The 17001-nt window shown below is 41.8% G+C and overlaps 1 protein-coding gene and 1 long non-coding RNA gene across 3 annotated transcripts in view; both read right to left on the bottom strand.

Moving 5' to 3' along the window:
• FRMD4A (FERM domain containing 4A) overlaps positions 1-17001 on the bottom strand; it is a 598644-nt gene that overhangs the window by 543757 nt on the left and 37886 nt on the right. The gene's annotated exons all lie outside the window — the stretch shown is intronic.
• LOC113922953 lies at positions 7414-15679 on the bottom strand. The gene is made up of 3 exons (XR_003520119.1): positions 15601-15679; positions 13780-13895; positions 7414-7651 (listed from the first exon to the last, which is right to left on the bottom strand). It is a non-coding gene; the product is annotated as an uncharacterized LOC113922953 (long non-coding RNA).

The raw sequence follows: 17001 nt of genomic DNA, 5'->3' as shown, positions 1-17001 counted from the left end.
AAGCATTTAAGTTTTAGTGTTGCTAGCACCGTGCATTGACAAAACGTTTTATTTGAGAGACTCAATGCCTGGGGCAGGTAGATAGATGTAATTAACAGAGTCAGATCAAAAGCACACAGAGCAGACTTCGGCTAAAATTCTCCAAAGCAAGTCTATGGCTGAAGAGAGAAAGAGAGGTTAAAAAAGGTAAGAGGTTAAGACCTTAGGATTTTTTAAATTATTATTTTATGTATCACACGTCTCTTTCAGACAGATGCAGCTCTGTGTGCGTTGTGGTTCTTGCGAACACATGTCTGGAGGTTTAAAAGAAGGAAGAGAGGAAGGAAAAACTCAAAGGACTTCATATATTGCCTCATTTAATCCTTATAATATCCCTGGGAAGTATGTGTTATTGACCCATTTTGAAGATGAGGAAACTGGGCCCAGGAAGTAACTTGTCCAATGTCAAGTGATAAAACAAAGATGCCACAGCTCAAGCTCAGCTCTATCAAGTTTCAAGGTCCTCCTCATACTCATAAGCCATTTAAAGTAACCTCTCTGGACAAAATATCTCTTTTCATTTCGAGAACGGTCTCCTTTCTTCATTTTCTTTCAGTGTCTGCAATCAGCCAACGAGGAATTCATTCAAGTTAACAAATAACCTCTTCTAAAGCTCCAAATAATCTAGGTTAAATGTTTATAAATCATGTATGTGTCAGCATACAAACTGGAGATTAACACATTTTTAGAATTTAGATTTAAACCTGGCTCTTTGATTTATTAGCTATGTATCTTGTGGGGATTCAAATGCTTTTATGACATAATAGTCATTTGTGACCTGATCTAGATACCTAATCACTATGTGGGATGATTTTATACAAAATGATGCATTCTGGATTCTAAATAACTGATTCACAAATGTTAGAATACAATTTAACATTAACTAGAGGATCCCTGTATTTTATTTTTTTTATAAAGATTTTTATTTATTTATTTATTTGACAGAGAGAGAGAGACACAGCGAGAGAGGGAACACAAGCAGGGGGAGTGGGAGAGGGAGAAGCAGGCTTCCCGTGGAGCAGGGAGCCCGATGCGGGGCTTGATCCCAGGACCCTGGGACCATGACCTGAGCCGAAGGCAGACGCTCAACGACTGAGCCACACAGACGCCCCAGAGGATCCTTGTACTTTAGGTGTCTAACTCAGATTTAGCCATTTATCAGTGGGATAATATGTCTGGGTTTCATAATTTGTAAAGCAGTACTCTACCTATGTCGTCACAATTCTGATAGGAATATCAAATGGGATAACATATGTAAAGTGCTTTGGAAAATGATCAGAAGGGTGCCATTATTACTAATATTGTTACTTAAATAATTACTGTGCTACATTTATGTTTTGGTTTGTTTGGTTTTGTGCTTTAAGTCTAAAATATAACTGTCAATTCATGGCATAGCTATAAATTAAGAAAAAATGACAATGACACAATCAAAATGGCATGCAGCAAAGGGCGGTTTCTCCCAACGTTATAGGCCACTTGTACTGCCCACAACGATATGCACAAGAGATCACTGAACGTGATTTCTTTTTGTAGATATCTTCATCTACTCAGTGAACACCTCGGACTCTCTTCATCCATAATGCTTCAGCCCTAGATCTATTTATTTTCTGCAAATAGGCCTAAGCACTGCAAATATAATATATTGTAAGACTCCCTCAATGCATTTACTTTTTCATTCATCTTCATAAAAAATTACATAGCAATGAAATTGCTATAGTTCTTCATGAGCTACCTACCTGCCAAGGGCTCCGACAAACTAGTGAAGATTAACTAATATTTGGAGAAAACCACTTAAAGTCTGAAATATTTGATGCATTATGAAATCTACACGCTATCCCTATGGAAATGCAAAGCGTGGTGGCTCTTCATCTGCAATTCATGTGCATGGACAAGACAGTCCGAGGAAATGTTCTGCCCAAGCTAAGCCGACAGCCAATAGAAGCCAGTCAGCATTTCCTGTGATGTCAAACCATCGAGGGAGCCAAGCTAATTTTTCAGTCTCTACACATTTTGTGCTTATCCTCCGTTTATAAATGCTCTAAATCAAGTAGCAATTGCATTTAAAAATAGCCCCATATTTGAAGCAACCACTAGGTAATAGTTGTTCACCAAGCACATCCCTTGGGATAATAGAACAGGCAGTTAGTAACAAAACTAAGGTTTGATTAAAGGAATTAGGGAACAAGACCTCAGATAAACTTCTGTTCTCTTAGTGTATAGATGGTTGCATACTGAGCCCTGAAGTCATACCACAATAGCTCTATGGATACCACTGGTTGGGCAAGGCCGTGGATGGGTGATGGCTCTCCCTGAAGGAGAGAAGAGCAGGTAGGCAGTGTCACTGATGCCACATTAATTGTGAACTCAATAAAGAGTATGTTTGAAATAGCAACCACATCATAGTTTAGTTGGATTAGGGACTGGCTGCTTTACGAGCAGATTTAAAATCTTCCACAGTTGTATTAGTTTTCTACCACTGCTCTAACAAATAACCACAAACTCAGTGGCTTCAAAAACCCAAATTTATTATCTTACAGTTCTGTAGGTCAGAAGTCTGACATGGGTGTCCCGGGACTAAAATCAAGGTGTTGGCAGGGCTATGTTCCTTTGTGGAGGCTCTAGGTGAGAATCTGTTTCCTTGCCTTTTCCAGTTTCTAGAGTCTTCCATTTCTTGGCTCATGGCCCCTTTCCTCCAACTTCACAGCCAACAAAGAAGCATCTTTCTGACGCATTTCTGTGGTCACATCTCTTTCTCAGACACAGGAAAAGGTTTCCACTTCTAAGGATTACTGTGATTAGACTGGGTCCATGTGAAGAATATAAGATACTCTCCCTATCACAAGGTCCTTAACCTTCATCATATTTGCAAATGGAGGGTAACATATTAACAGATACTGGGGATTAAGACAAGGACATCTTTGGGGGGCTATTAACCTGCCTACTAAAATTGTCCATGATCTGAAAATTCCCAAATCCTTTACCCACCCATCCCCTTTAATGGGAAATCCCTCCCACCCAGTGCAGTGAGCAATTCTGCTTGCTGCATATTAACCCTGAGAACCCACTAGTATTACTATGAATCATTTATACAACAAACTCTCAGTGGGTTCTCCTGACAATTATTACAATACAGTTTTGCTTTATTACAACTTCCTTCTTTCTCTTTAAAAGTAACATCTTTTTACAATACTGGGTTTGGGATATTTTTGCATTACATTTTTGTTTTATTTAATGATCAGCATCTGTAAAAAATTTTAAGCTGAGAGGGCAGTGAGGCATTTTCCTGATTTTCTCTGACATGATCTGCGTTTTTTTAAAAACGTTCTTTAAAAGTGGTTAACTGAGGTAAAATTAACCTGTTCTGCTCTGGAAACTGCAGAGTGGCCAACATCATGGCATTACTAACCAGTGGAATTCTTATGGCTGTTACTTAGAAACTAGCCTAATTAGTACATTTATAATTAATTTTAATAATAATTAAATGTAATTAATAATTAAAATTTTATTTGTTATTTTACCTAAACTGCTTGGCAGAAAAGTTATAAAGAGACCTATTATATTGGTCAGGTTAGAATAAGCTATGCTAGGGGCACCTGGGTGGCTTAATTGGTTAAGCGTTTGACTCTTGATTTCAGCTCAGGTCATGATGGAGGCCCATACCAGGCTCCACACTGGGCATGAAGCCTGCTTAAGATTCTTTCTCTCCCTCTTCCTCTGCTCCTCCCCACCCAAAAATTTTTTTAAAAAAGAATAAGCTATGTTATGAAAACTAATAAATATTGATACCTCAAAAAAAAAAAAACCTAATTAAATAAAGATTTTTTTTTTTTCTTCACGCAGAGCCCAGTGCAGTTCAGGTTAACTTCATCCCATCGTGTAGCTAGCTATACCATCAGGAAAGTAGGGTTGCCAAGATTGTTACAGGCAGGAGGACAGAGATGGAGGAAGCACATGTGCTTTTAATTCCCTCAGCTACAAAGAGACACATGTCACTTCCTCTCACAAATCACTGCCCAGAAATAGGCATATGACTCTGACTGGACCTCAGATGATGCTGGAAACAGGAGTGTGGATGGGTTATTTGATTAGAGCTAATTGTCTTTGCTACTCTATCACCTTCATCCTTTCACTGACTTCTTTTGTCTTATGAAAGGTGAGCAAATGGGGCACCTGGGTGGCTCAGTCGGTTAAGCATCTGCCTTCAGCTTAGGTAACGATCCCAGGGTCCTAGGATCGAGCCCCACATCGAGCCCTGCATCGGGCTCCTTGCTCAGTGGGGAGCCTGCTTCTTCTCCCTCTGCCTGCAGCTCCGCCTGCTTATGCTCGCTCTCTCTCTCTCACTTTCACTATCTCTCTCTGTCAAATAAATAAATATAATCTTAAGAAAAAAAGAAAGGTGAGCAAATGGAAGTAGAAGTGAAAGTGATCTGTAGCTAAAAAAACCAAGCCACCCTCTATCCTAACACCTCCATTAGTGTTCTACCATTTTGCAGTTCTAGGATTTTCTGAAGGTAGGATCATTTTCTATATCTAAGACAGAGTCTCTCAAGGTTGTCTAATACGACTAATTTCCATTAAAGATGGGCAATTTCTGTGACTGACAATTTAAAGCCACTTCATTTGTCTTTCCCTGAATTTACTTTTAGGATGGTCAATAATGTTGACTCACTCGAAGCTTATACATCACAAAGGGACCTGAATGCCACTTTCCCAGATGTTTGAAGTTAATATTTTAATCAATTTAATTTGCAAATATTTTATTCAAATAGACATCTCAGGCTCTGAAACACCTTCCAGTTGCTTTTTCCAAACATACCTTTCCTGGGGGCAATGAAGTGACCAATTCCGCCACCTTAGGGAGCTATGATTTGAAGTCACATAGCCTGATGCAGAAATGCCAGTTCTCCAGGTTAAAGACTCCTTGTTATCCTATTGATCTATGTTCAAACTTTCAAACATTGTCTCTTAGTTATAATACTTGCTTCCTACAAAATGCAACAAAATTATTTTTGCAAATGAAAAATTAAAATAGGTGATATAAAATTTATCCGTTCACATAATCTGACTTTTTTGAGTGAATGAACTTAGTAGCTGTCCCCCTGCTCACATTTTTTAAAGACTTATTTACTCATTTTTTAAAGAGAGAGTGCGTGTGTGCAAACAGGGGCAGAGGGAGAGGGAGAGAGAGAATCTCAAGCAGACTCCACTCTGACCACAGAGCCCGACACAGGGCTCCAACCCACGACCGCAAGATCATGCCTGAGCCAGAATAAAGAGTAGGACACTTAACTGACTGAGCCACCCACGTGTCCCTTCCCTGCTCACATTTTTAGGTTGAAACAGAGCCTAGATTAAAGATAAAAGTCAGTGCTTAGCTTTTCACTGTCCCTTCCAAATCCAAACACTAAACACAGATGTGGCAAGAGTTATGGTACAACCTAATCTCCATACACCTTCGACCCAGGGCTCTGGGTGGTCAGAGTCAACTCCAGAAAGGATTCTATGTCCTTTGGATGAATTGGGATGGGGATTCTGGGTCCTTTGGCAAAATCTCTGGATTTAAGATTCAGACTGTCTCATAGAAAACCTAAGATTTCTTCAGTTATTCAATAAATACTGTAGAGCCCTTACTAGTGCCCTTACATTGTGCTGAAATCTGTTCTACAACAATGGACGAGAAAGACATCATCCTGACCTTTCGACATTAGAGTCTAGTGAGAAAGATGCTAAGGGAGATGGAAAAAGGAAATAACTATGAATAATGCTGACTGCCATGGGTGCTATTTGCAGAGAGTACCAGAGGGAAGTCCTGTGCATAAATGGGGAGTGCCCCCTGAAAAGTGGTGGGGACAGAGGCTGGTGACACAGAGCCAGGGTAGCGTCAGCTGGCCCGTCAACTCAGCTGCAGCAGGCATGTGTGAGCAGCTTACTACTAGAGGGAATGGCAGAACTTGAGGACCACCTTTCTCCCCCATCTCCTTGAAGATTATGATCACCATCATTTCTTGAGGACTGACCCCAGCCCTAAGCACTTTACATGGGTAAATTCATTTTACAGAGAAGGAAATGGTGTCAAGTGGTTCCACCCTGTCTCCCGGAGGGTGGGTCTGACTTCCTGGGTGCCAGGCTCTCTGTCCCATCCCAGGCCATGGGGACTATCAAGGTAAACTCTTGTGGATCACTGACCTCCCAGACTAACAATCAGGTCTTCGCAACCAGATTAACTAACAGTTAATAATGACTGCCAAAGTCTCAGTCTCTCCCAATAGGACTAAAGATAATAAAATCCTCTTAAATTCTATAAAGAAAGTATCAAAATGCACAATGTTATATGGCATCAATGGACAAAATATACTGGAAGTATGTACAGCAATATTGCCTTTCTTTTTAGCCAAAATATTCAAATACAACTTGTATTTTCATACATGGTTTTGCCTATCTGAATATGTTGAGCCTATGCAAAGATGTCAGGCAATGCAAAGATGGGGTATATAGAAAGGACAAAACAAGGAAGGAACGAAGGAACGAAGGAAGGTCCAAGAGGCAAGAGTCAAGCCAATTTATACTTGTAGGTGATATTTCTAAAGTTGTTTCAGAGCATTCTGAAGTTTTTGCCTTTCTTATAGACAACCAGACTGCCATTAAATGATAAAGTTGGTTAAATGTAAATATCTTGGTATTTAAGTAAAATGTTGTCTTTCCCATCAGAAGTCCATCCTCAATCTTCAGAAGGACAAAATGGCAGAGTACGTCAAGAGACCTCGGCTCTGGCCTTGGTGTCTGACACTGGCCAAGTCACACAACCTCTAGGGGATTTTTTTTTTCCCCACCAGAAAACAGTATTTTATATTAATGAACCTGTAAGGACCCTTTGAGCTCTACAGTTCATGCCTCGGTGTCATGAATATCAAACACTGCCTGAAACAGTGGCCACTCGAGGATGCTGTGTGCCCTGAGAGCTAGAAATCAGTGGAGCAGAAGTTAAATGTGGCCACCTTCACATTCTGGCCCAGTTTGACTCAACTTGAACACTTCCTCTGTGGAGCCTTCCCAAGACCCCCCCTCCCCCCCCAAAGAGCCACTTGGCTCAAACCTTGCCTCCCTCTTTTTGCTTTCCTCCCCACCCCTTGGGAAACCCATTCAAGGAGAGAGCTCCCTTCAGAATCTCTTAATGAGAAGGCCCCAGCCTTCTGGCCTTTCAGCGCAGGAACTCCATGTCCCCATTTTCAAGGCCCGGCTTGCCACTTTGGCCCTCTGCCTCTGGCTCGCGTTCCTGATCAGGGAAATCTGAAGTTGTATAAAATCATGTGAGGAAAGCTGCCCCTGTGTCACGGGCCCCCATAGGCAGGAGGAAGAGGTGAGAATTCGCACATCGCAGGAGCAAGAGAGGGCTTTATTTATTTTTTTTTCTGTTTGTATGTTTGCTTCTCTGTGGTTTCAAGCCTCTACCTTCCCTTCTGACATGGTCTGCAGTATGTCTGCCCTCTCCATTCATCCTGTCACAGTTCCCTCACTTGCGCTAAGGCACTGTATGCTGCCTCTCCAGACCGGTTGAGATTCTCAGAAGGCCTGGCAGTCATCAGGAAGGAAGGTCAGAATCTGAATCTGAGTGCTGGGAAGAAGAAAGAAATGAGGTAAATGAGGAAGCAGGCCCTACCCACATGCTGTTACCATATTCTCCATCTGGTCCTCTTTCCAGTCTCTCCTCCCCACATTCTGAACTGTCTACTGAGGACACTCTGTGTTGAGTCATAAGTTCTTTTCCTGCCAGGGAAGGGAGCTCCAGCCCAGCAGGGCCCAGAGATAGGAAAGCTCAGGCTCTCTCTGACTTCTCAAGGTCATTTCCTCGCAGTGGCCTAAGCTCAGCACCACGAACACTGCCATTTGGTTGTAAACTTGGCAGTTTAAATTCAACACCAAGGGACGATATCATGATTTGCCAGTTCTGGAATGGCACCCAAATACCCCATGCATGTTCCTCAGTGAACACCTGACCATCTGCCCCCTCAGCCTCCACCAACTGGGCCCTCTCCATAATGTCAATCACTTTTTGTAATATTCTCACTGCAGGGACCTCTATGACAGGCTGGGGCCCTACATTTCAAATGAGTTATAAGGCTTTAAGAGTTTGAAATTGGGGATCCCCTGAGCAGAGGTCTATGCTGTTGGGTCCCCATTCTCAGGTCACTTAGTAACTGAATTCAAGGAATGAAGATTAAAAGCTGTCTTTGGAGGGACTTAACCAATGAAAGCCAAACCAAGTTACTTATAGATATCCTTTTCTACTTTACACTGTTCCTCTAACTTACAAATAATTTCCCAAATCAAGATTTAATTCCCCCACCACACTACTACCCCCCCCCTTCAACATCCAAGTAAACCTCCACATTCCCCAGTGGGCAGGTGAGGCCCAGCTTTGAATATGGCTTCAAGGGCAACATGTGTTTCCCCAATATTTTGAAAATACTTATCTAAGGTCACCATAACTCAATATGAAAATTCAACCATCTCCCCACATTCACAGAACTCTACAATTTAGCCACTCCTCTAAACAACTTGGGAAACATTTATTCTTAACAACCTTTTGTTGAAATAAGTAAGTAGAGCCAGACCCCATTTTCTTAGAAACAGAAATGAAGGCCCGAAGAAGTGGCACACGTCAAGCGGTTCTTCAGATAAGCTGGGAACAGAATCCTGCCCACCCTGACCTGGCGTGTTTCCTGGCTGACCATGCAAGAGAGGCTGAGCAGTGGTTACAGCTCCCAGACCTTTGTGGCTGGCCAATTAAAGCCATCGATTCCAACCTGTCTGACAATTGTTATGGGAGACAGGCAACTATAAGAAGGGGGGGGGGGGCAATCTTTATTTTCTGCTTTTGTATTTGATTTCGTGTTCTTGGGATGAAATGTATCGGTTTATATTCCCCAGCTAATCATAGCCATAACTCCCCCTTTTTCCTTTAGTTTTTGGTGTCCCTGGTTCATCAGCTCAGGGAGCCATGGGCACCTGGCAGGGTCCGAGCCATTTCAGGGTGTGCGGACCACCTGGCCTGGGCTCCATCACAGCATACCCACTGGCATTGCTCTGTGGGTACGTAGAAAGTGGGAGAAAGACTCAACCCAAACTCACCATCAGAGTGAACTATTTCCCCGAGGAAGTAGAATTGTTCAACTTTTATACAACGTAGGCAAAGGATCTGAATTCAGTACCTATAATGTTATTTCTTCATACTTCTTTCAAGAGAGACAGTTACTCGTCTAACCAGACTGAATTCTTTCCATTGTGATTTACAATCGGAGGACCAGGACGTCCCAGACTCGGGAGTGCGAGCTCAGATGGTCACGTTGGTGATAATAATGGGCGCCTAATCTACGCCAGAGTTTACACGCATCATCGCATTTCATCCTCACAATACCCCCATGCTGGAGAGTCTGTTATTTTCCCCATTTTGAAGAAACTGAGGGTAGAAAACAAAGTGACTTATTCCAGCTGACATAATCTTCCAACCCGGGTCTGTCTAACTCAAGCCCACACTCATAACGACTATATACTCCTGCCAACTAGTGCATGTCCCTCAGTTTACAAATGAAGAAACTGAGGACCAGAGAGGAGCCATTTTTCCAGTATCACCACGTTAATTAGCGGTAGAGTGAGTACACCAGCCAGGGCTCCTCACAACTCTGCTTACCTTGAGCTGAATGTGGCCCACCCAGGACATGATTGGTCATTTCTTTTTTAAGGACAGTACTGCCAGGGGTTGAGAGTGCAATGGGGTGGCAGAGCAAAGCAGACAGGTAAGGAGGGAGCAGTCCACCTCCCCTGGAACCTCAGCTTGGTGGAAAAGGTCATGGAGACCACTTCTTGCTGGGATGGCTTTCTTCCCCCCTGACCTTAGTCATCCACATTATGAAATTCCCTCTCTCTCAGACCTACAAAGGTCAAACCTACTACTCAAGTGCCTTCCATGCATAAACAACATAATCCAAATTTATATAAATCAATTTTTTACATTAACTACAATAATCATTTCTAAACAGACTCCACTGACAAACAGCTCTAGTATGAGCTATAAAAGTAAGCAACTAGATCCATTCTTCCTTTCTGTCCTGCTAGACTTTGCTCCCAGGGAGGTGTTTCAAAATATCTAGGCCTATGTGTCAAGATTCCGAAAGTCCCCAGGTATGTGAATTTTGAAAAAAGCTAACAGGCAATCATGCCTCATTTGAGAACCACTGAGTTAGAAATTAAAAGTTGTAGACCCTTTCTGATAACCAATCCAGTCTACTTTTTAAAATTTTATTTTTCTTATGGGCTAAATTGTGACTCGTTAAATTCATAGGTTGAAGTCCTAACACCCTCCCCCATCCCCTCAGAATGCGACTGTATTTGGAGATTAGGTCTTTAAAGAGGTGAGTAAATTGCAATGACATTATTAGGGTGGGCCCTATTTCAGTAGGACTGGTGTCCTTTTATGAAGAGGAGATGAAGACACAGAGGAAAGCCCTTGAGAAGAAGCAAGTCCCGGGAAGACAGTCATCTGCATGCCAAAGACAGATTCCTGAGAAGAAAGAATCCTGCCAACACTTTGGTCTTGGATCTCCAACCTCTGGGATGGTGAGAAAATGAATTTCTGTTGTTTAAGTACCACTCAGTCTGTGGTACCTTATTATGGCAGCCCAAATACAACTGTAGTAAAATGCACACAACCTGAAATTGACCATTTTAATCATTTTTAAGTATTCAGTTCAGTGGCATTAAGTACATTCACATTGTTGTACAACTATCACCATCACCCATCTCCAGAACTTTTTCCTTTTCCCCAGTTGAAATTCTGTTCCCATTAAACACTAACTCCTTTTTCTGATCTATTCTTGACCATATGCAATGTGACGGTCCGAGCCAGCACAACCTCTTCACACTTGATTCCCATGCAGAATGGTAAACTTGCATGGAGACATGTAGGAACAGGTTAGTTAATAAATTAAAGGAAATATGTGTGAGGATACTTATTAGGGGCTAGCAAGTGTCCTTTTTAAAGGTATTGGGGCTTGATCCAAACCCTGATCCCAAGAAGCTCATGGCCTGCTTAGTCAACTCTCCTGCTTGCAAATAAGATAAACTGGCATTTCTGATTCATCTATCCTTTCAGAAGGCTCAGTAGTCTGCAGGCAAGTACTCTAATAAAATGAGTAATTGCCTTTGCTTTAGCCACAAGGAAACAGCTACAACTCAGCACATTAGGTAAAGGTAGGGGAGACGGGGAAGCGAAAGCATTCTAATACAGCCCTGCCACAGGCAAGGAGGTCCTCTTTGGTTACTCCCAGTGTTAGATGGAGTTGCAGTCAAATGCTCTACCACTGAGCTATAGCCCCTCTAGTGTTAGATGGAGTTGAATGAAGTAACCACGATCCAAGAAAGTATGGGAAGTTTCGAGGGCAAAGCGCAGAAATGAACTATATAAAGAAACAGAGAAATCGACAGAGCTCAGACTAGAGGTCACATATGAGCCTTATAAACAGAAAGATACACGTCTGATGAGAACACATCTGAAAAGGGATATGTACAAGTTTGTTCACCGTTTGATCAATCATTCAGTGGTGCTGAGAATTTGAAATCAGGGTTCTCCAAGCAAAAATTTATATACATGACCTCCGCCCTTCCATCTACTGCTCTCAGGCAGAACTTATTACACAGACCAGCCGGCCCTCCTCTCCTTCCCTTCTTTAGGTTGTTGAGCTGGAGACACTGCTTGCCTTAACCACAACCAGAAAAAGTGGTTTCTTGGGGTTTGGCCTAACATCAAAGTACATGTCTCCAGAAGGCAATGGGGAAGCTAACATCCAAATAACATTGCCACTGGACCCTAACAGCTGTGTTTTCAAACCATGTCATTGTCTCGCGTGAGTTTTCACTTGTTGAGCCTGTAGCTCAAACTCACGAATTTGAAGGGATTATCAAACAGCAGCATCAGCAAAGAGCAGCACTCACTAAACATCATTCACAAGTTCTTTCTCCAACCATAATTCTCAGATTAATCTCCCAACCTTAGATTTGGATTCCTAGTAGGAGCTGATTTTAACCGAAAAAGATTTCAGAATTCAAATGGCTTCTAATCAAGATGACTTCTGCCAAATTTTGCAACTGTTAAAGCAGCGGAGCTCAGATTGGTAATAGCCAAAAAGTTGATTATTGAAAGGAAATAAGGCTAGATATAAAACAAATTACATAATTTATAGTATTGCTTTACCCTACGTATTCCTAATATCCTGGGTAAAGATGAAAAGGACTGAAAATTTTTTTAAAACCAAACAGAAAGACTAGAAAAAAAAGAATCCAGGAAGGGAAGATTTGGGGATTGGTCCTGGGTGTGGGTATTCAAAACCCTTAAGTGTTTATTTTCTCTTTTGTTCACATCTGTTTCCTCACCACCTCATTATCACAGGGAATCTTTTGATTGTGTGTAATGTTGACCTTCATTTACTTATTTATGATTTATGTTGTTTCAACAACTTTGTTTATTTTGCAAATCTTCCTCATAGGAGCTCTAATTTGAAAACATGCAAGTATACACTTTGGAATCAGACAGAACAGTGATCAATTCTGGGCAAGTTTCTTTACCACTGTAGTAATAACTAAAAATAGCTATATTTCATTAAGCACTGGGCCAAGGTCAATTCATCCCTCCACAACCCTTTGATCAGTACGCAAATATTATTCCCAGTTCTATGATGAGGAAACTGACATTTGGGGTAGGGGGGGAAGGAACCTGCACATGCTCAAATAGCTGGTGAGGAGTTCCTATCTAAACCCGAATGGTCCAATTGTATTCCTTGACACCTTTTCTTGTCCCACTGATCTCAACTGTAAAATATAAGCAAAAACACTCAGCTCAGAGGACTGTTGTAAAATTTAAATGAGATTATGTATGTAACCAATCCCACAGAGGCTGGCACAAAGTAGGTACTCATTAAAACGGCACACCTCGCTAAGGTGGCCAAAACTGTCACAATGCATATCACCACTGAATGAATTCTACTTACTTGAACCTAATGTAGACACGCCAGATAACAATTTTAGATAATGATGGTGGTAACTGGAATAGATAGCATCAAAAAAAAAAAAAAAATGGTAACATACCGTGGCAGAGTTAAATATGTTAGGATCTCTCAGCAATAAAATATGTGTAGTGATTACAAAACTTGTATGGTGCTATATGCACTTGTGTAGTACTTACTCTATGTGCTTGTGTGATGGTAATTTATCTCCAGTGCTCATTCTTCCCTTCTCTTCCTGGAAAACTCCTATTCATCCTTCAGGCCCATCTCAAATGCTCTTTCTTCTGAAGCCTTCTCTTCCACCCACAGAAGGGAATTGCTTTCTACTACAGAACCCCACTAGATGGTACTCTAGAGCAGGGACTACACCTTAGGAAACGTTTGATACCAAGGTCCAACAGGGGAACTGATATATTTCATATATTGGTACACAATAATTGTTTATTTAATGAAGGAATACTTTGTACAGATTTTAAATTCCAATAACCTGAATATCTGAGGTAGTATAAAATGGGGTTTAAAATATAAGTATTGCAAAATCTAACATCCATTAGACTTTCCACTTTAGAATGACAGATGCCACTTTACAGTATAGCTACACAGCGAAGAGTCAGACTGGAGTAGTGAGCAAAGCATACTGTAGACCCTCAAAGCGAATCCACCCAGCAGGGCTCTGCCAACTCACCTGCCTAGTTTCCACGTTCACATTGTTGAGCCAAATCCTTGTCTTTACAAAGCCCTCTCCAGGGTTCAGAGTCACACTGGGGTTCCAAGCAATATACTTTAGCAGCTGCCACTTTTCTAGACATGAGAAAGGATGGGGTGGTAAACACCGGTCTGAAGAGTGAGGTTCAACTGGGGCACCTGAAGAAAACATTGGAGGCCTTGCAGTGGGCTCTTCCTTTACCTTGAACGTAGTATGACAAGGTTTCATTAGGGACACAGTGCCCACACATGGTGGCACATGGGAAGCTGAATCCTGGGTGATATTGCTACTCCTGTTTCTGCCTTGGTATAGTAGAAAGAAGGTAGTTTCAGAGTGACATTGATCTGTCCCCTTGTTCTACCACATGCTGTGAGACCACAAGCAACTTATTCAACTTATCTGACCATCTGTAAAATGGGATAATACATCTCAAGGCTGTCATGAGGATCACAGAAAGTACTTCACATCAAGCAACTATTGTAGGACATAGCACTGGTATGCTCAATAAATAGTAAAGTTCCCTCGCTCTTCTCCTTCCTCCAACATCAGATTTCTCTCTGAAGAGAGAATCTCTCTCTCGTCTAATTCTCATCTCATGGTTTAAGATCACAAATCAGTGCCCGCTGATTGGCAATTAGTCGATCAGTCCCCATTGACCTCAAGAACCAGTAAACTAATCAAATGATAGCGATGATGTTTTGGTCTGAATACTCTGGGTTTGGAAATACTAGTTTCCTATAAATCTAATAAGAAACACAAAATGGCACCCCAGCATGAGGATCATTAGAATTCTCATTGTGCATCAGGGTGCTAATTTAAGATCAGAAATTGTCCGTCCGTATTTTGCTTTTCAAAGTGTTGGCATTCTCCTCGAAGCTCCAGTTCTCCTTGGACTCAATACATGGACTTGTATTTGGCTGGCTGAGAAAAGGAACTGTAAGTGCTCAATTCTACTCTCAACCTCTCAACATTGTGAAATGGTCAAAAAGAGAAAGAAAGGATATTATAGCTTTGGATTCTCTTTTCACTCAACTACTTCCTAACTGTCTCTTAAATGAAATCACGGGCAGGACCCCTGTGTTCTTTAGCAATATTGTCAAACCTCCAGGCTGAATGAGCCTCAGAAGCTCAGACTCTTGCCATTACAAGTTTTGTGCTCAAACTGCATTATTCATATTCATACTGCTCTCTCTTAAGTAATAGCTTGAGAAAAGAATGTGCCAGGAAAACCAAAATTTTTATGGTGGCGAAAGAACTACATGAACAGAAACACAACTCTCCACTTCCCAGTGAGGCTGTGTGTCTCACAGGGCCCAGAAGTCAGACAGCTGCATATTTCAGCACAAGGCCAGGAGCATGCCTGCCTCAAAGCCACAAGTCACTTCCATTGTTGCAAATGGGTCATTTGGAGGCCACCATCTATCCCCAGCACAGAGAATATGGACAGCTCCCGATCTGCTCTGAGTATAATATGCCTGAAGAATGAACCCTTCAAAAAATTAGTTTGGTTCAGAGGCAGGGATGAGGCCGAAGGAGGTGGTGGGGAGGGACCCAGTCTACATGGGAAGACTGCCAAGGACTGTCGTGGGACAAGAATCTGGTTGCCCAAACTGGTGCGGACAGTGAAAAAGTTGAAATGGTGGAGGTCCCACAGCCTCCTGTGCAGCAAGAGGAACAGCACATTTTCATTCTCACAAATACACAAAGTGTATTTTAAGTTGCCCTCAGGGTTCTCTCCTGTAAGGGTCTATCTTTAATAAACTGCAAAGCAGGTCAAGTTTCTCTTCTAGTTTCACCTACCTACCAGTGTCCCAGTCTTTCTTCTTGCTGTCATCTTATCCTTTGACCTCCCTTCTCTGCCACCCATTCATGCTCCCCATGGCCCTCAGGTCCCCCTGCTGAACAACAGACTGGTCATTATGATGTCCCTCTTCTATGATTCTAAAGAAAGTGTGTGTGTGTGTGTGTGTGTGTGTGTGTGTGTGTGTGTGTAGACACTGATCCTACTGCTATAATTATAGGTTTCTTGTATGTATTGCACCAGCAAATGAAGTCCTTAAAGGGGAAGGCTCTGTTTTCTTCCTTTTTATATCCCCTGATCTTAGCATTAATTATGGCACTTAGTGGTTACTGAATACAATTTTTAAAAACAATTGAATAAACGGATAAGGTAGTTGATAACATCTTCAGTATATTTTCTCTCAGACATAAAAACATTTTTTTAAAAGATTTTATTTATTTATTTGACAGAGAGAGACACAGCAAGAGAGGGAACACAAGCAGGGGGAGTGGGAGAGGGAGAAGCAGGCTTCCCGCCGAACAGGGAGCCTGACATGGGGCTCGATCCCAGGACCCTGGGATCATGACCTGAGCCAAAGGCAGATGCTTAACGACTGAGCCACCCAGGTGCCCCATAAAAACATTTTTAAAGAGACTACAAAGGATCGCAAAACTTTTAAGATCCAAAGAGTGAGCTGTTGGTCAGTGGGGTTAGGATACCCCACCGAAACCCTTCTTAGACCCAATTCTGCTGGTGGCCACCAACAACTCTTCTAAAATAAGATAGGCGTTATCATAAAGATATGTGTCCTTTCATTAATGAGGAAACAAGGTCCCTCTTCACACCTGCCCTCATCCCTCTCTTGCTATATACCACCCACCCTGATGAAGCAGTGTTCTCGACCTTAAGGCTTTCCACTCTGCCGGTTCTTGAGGTTTCCTTTGCAAAGACCTAGCAAGTGGGAAGAACAGCAAATGTCAGCTTTGAAAAGAAACAAAATGTTGAGGTGATAATTCTTTAGTATCAGAAATGACAGAATAACTCTTATCCGAGAAGCTCAAAGTGCCTTAAAAACTAACCACAGGAATCCTCCTGAGACTCCCATGGAGAAAGCTTGAGTGTTTATCTTCCATTTTCAGATGTAACTGATTCTTGAGATGAAATGACTTTCTCCAGTGAAGTAGGGATAAAAAGACTGTTTCTGAAAAGAAAAGACTTATGCCAACCCACCTCCTTCATCAACCTTTTCATCTGCACTATTACTTTTCTCAAGAAATGTATGACCTGGAGTATTTAAACAAGTAGTTAAGAATAGAGGCATTCATAACAAAGCTCAAAGTCCAACTTCCCAATAGTGAAGCAGTAGGATATCCCATTATTCCCAAAAGGAAATCACAAATTTTTACTGTAAAGTCAGTCTC

This window comes from Zalophus californianus, chromosome 9, assembly GCF_009762305.2.
Source record: "Zalophus californianus isolate mZalCal1 chromosome 9, mZalCal1.pri.v2, whole genome shotgun sequence".
Classification (NCBI taxonomy): Eukaryota; Metazoa; Chordata; class Mammalia; order Carnivora; family Otariidae; genus Zalophus; species Zalophus californianus.
This window is presented reverse-complemented; position numbering and strand designations above follow the sequence as displayed.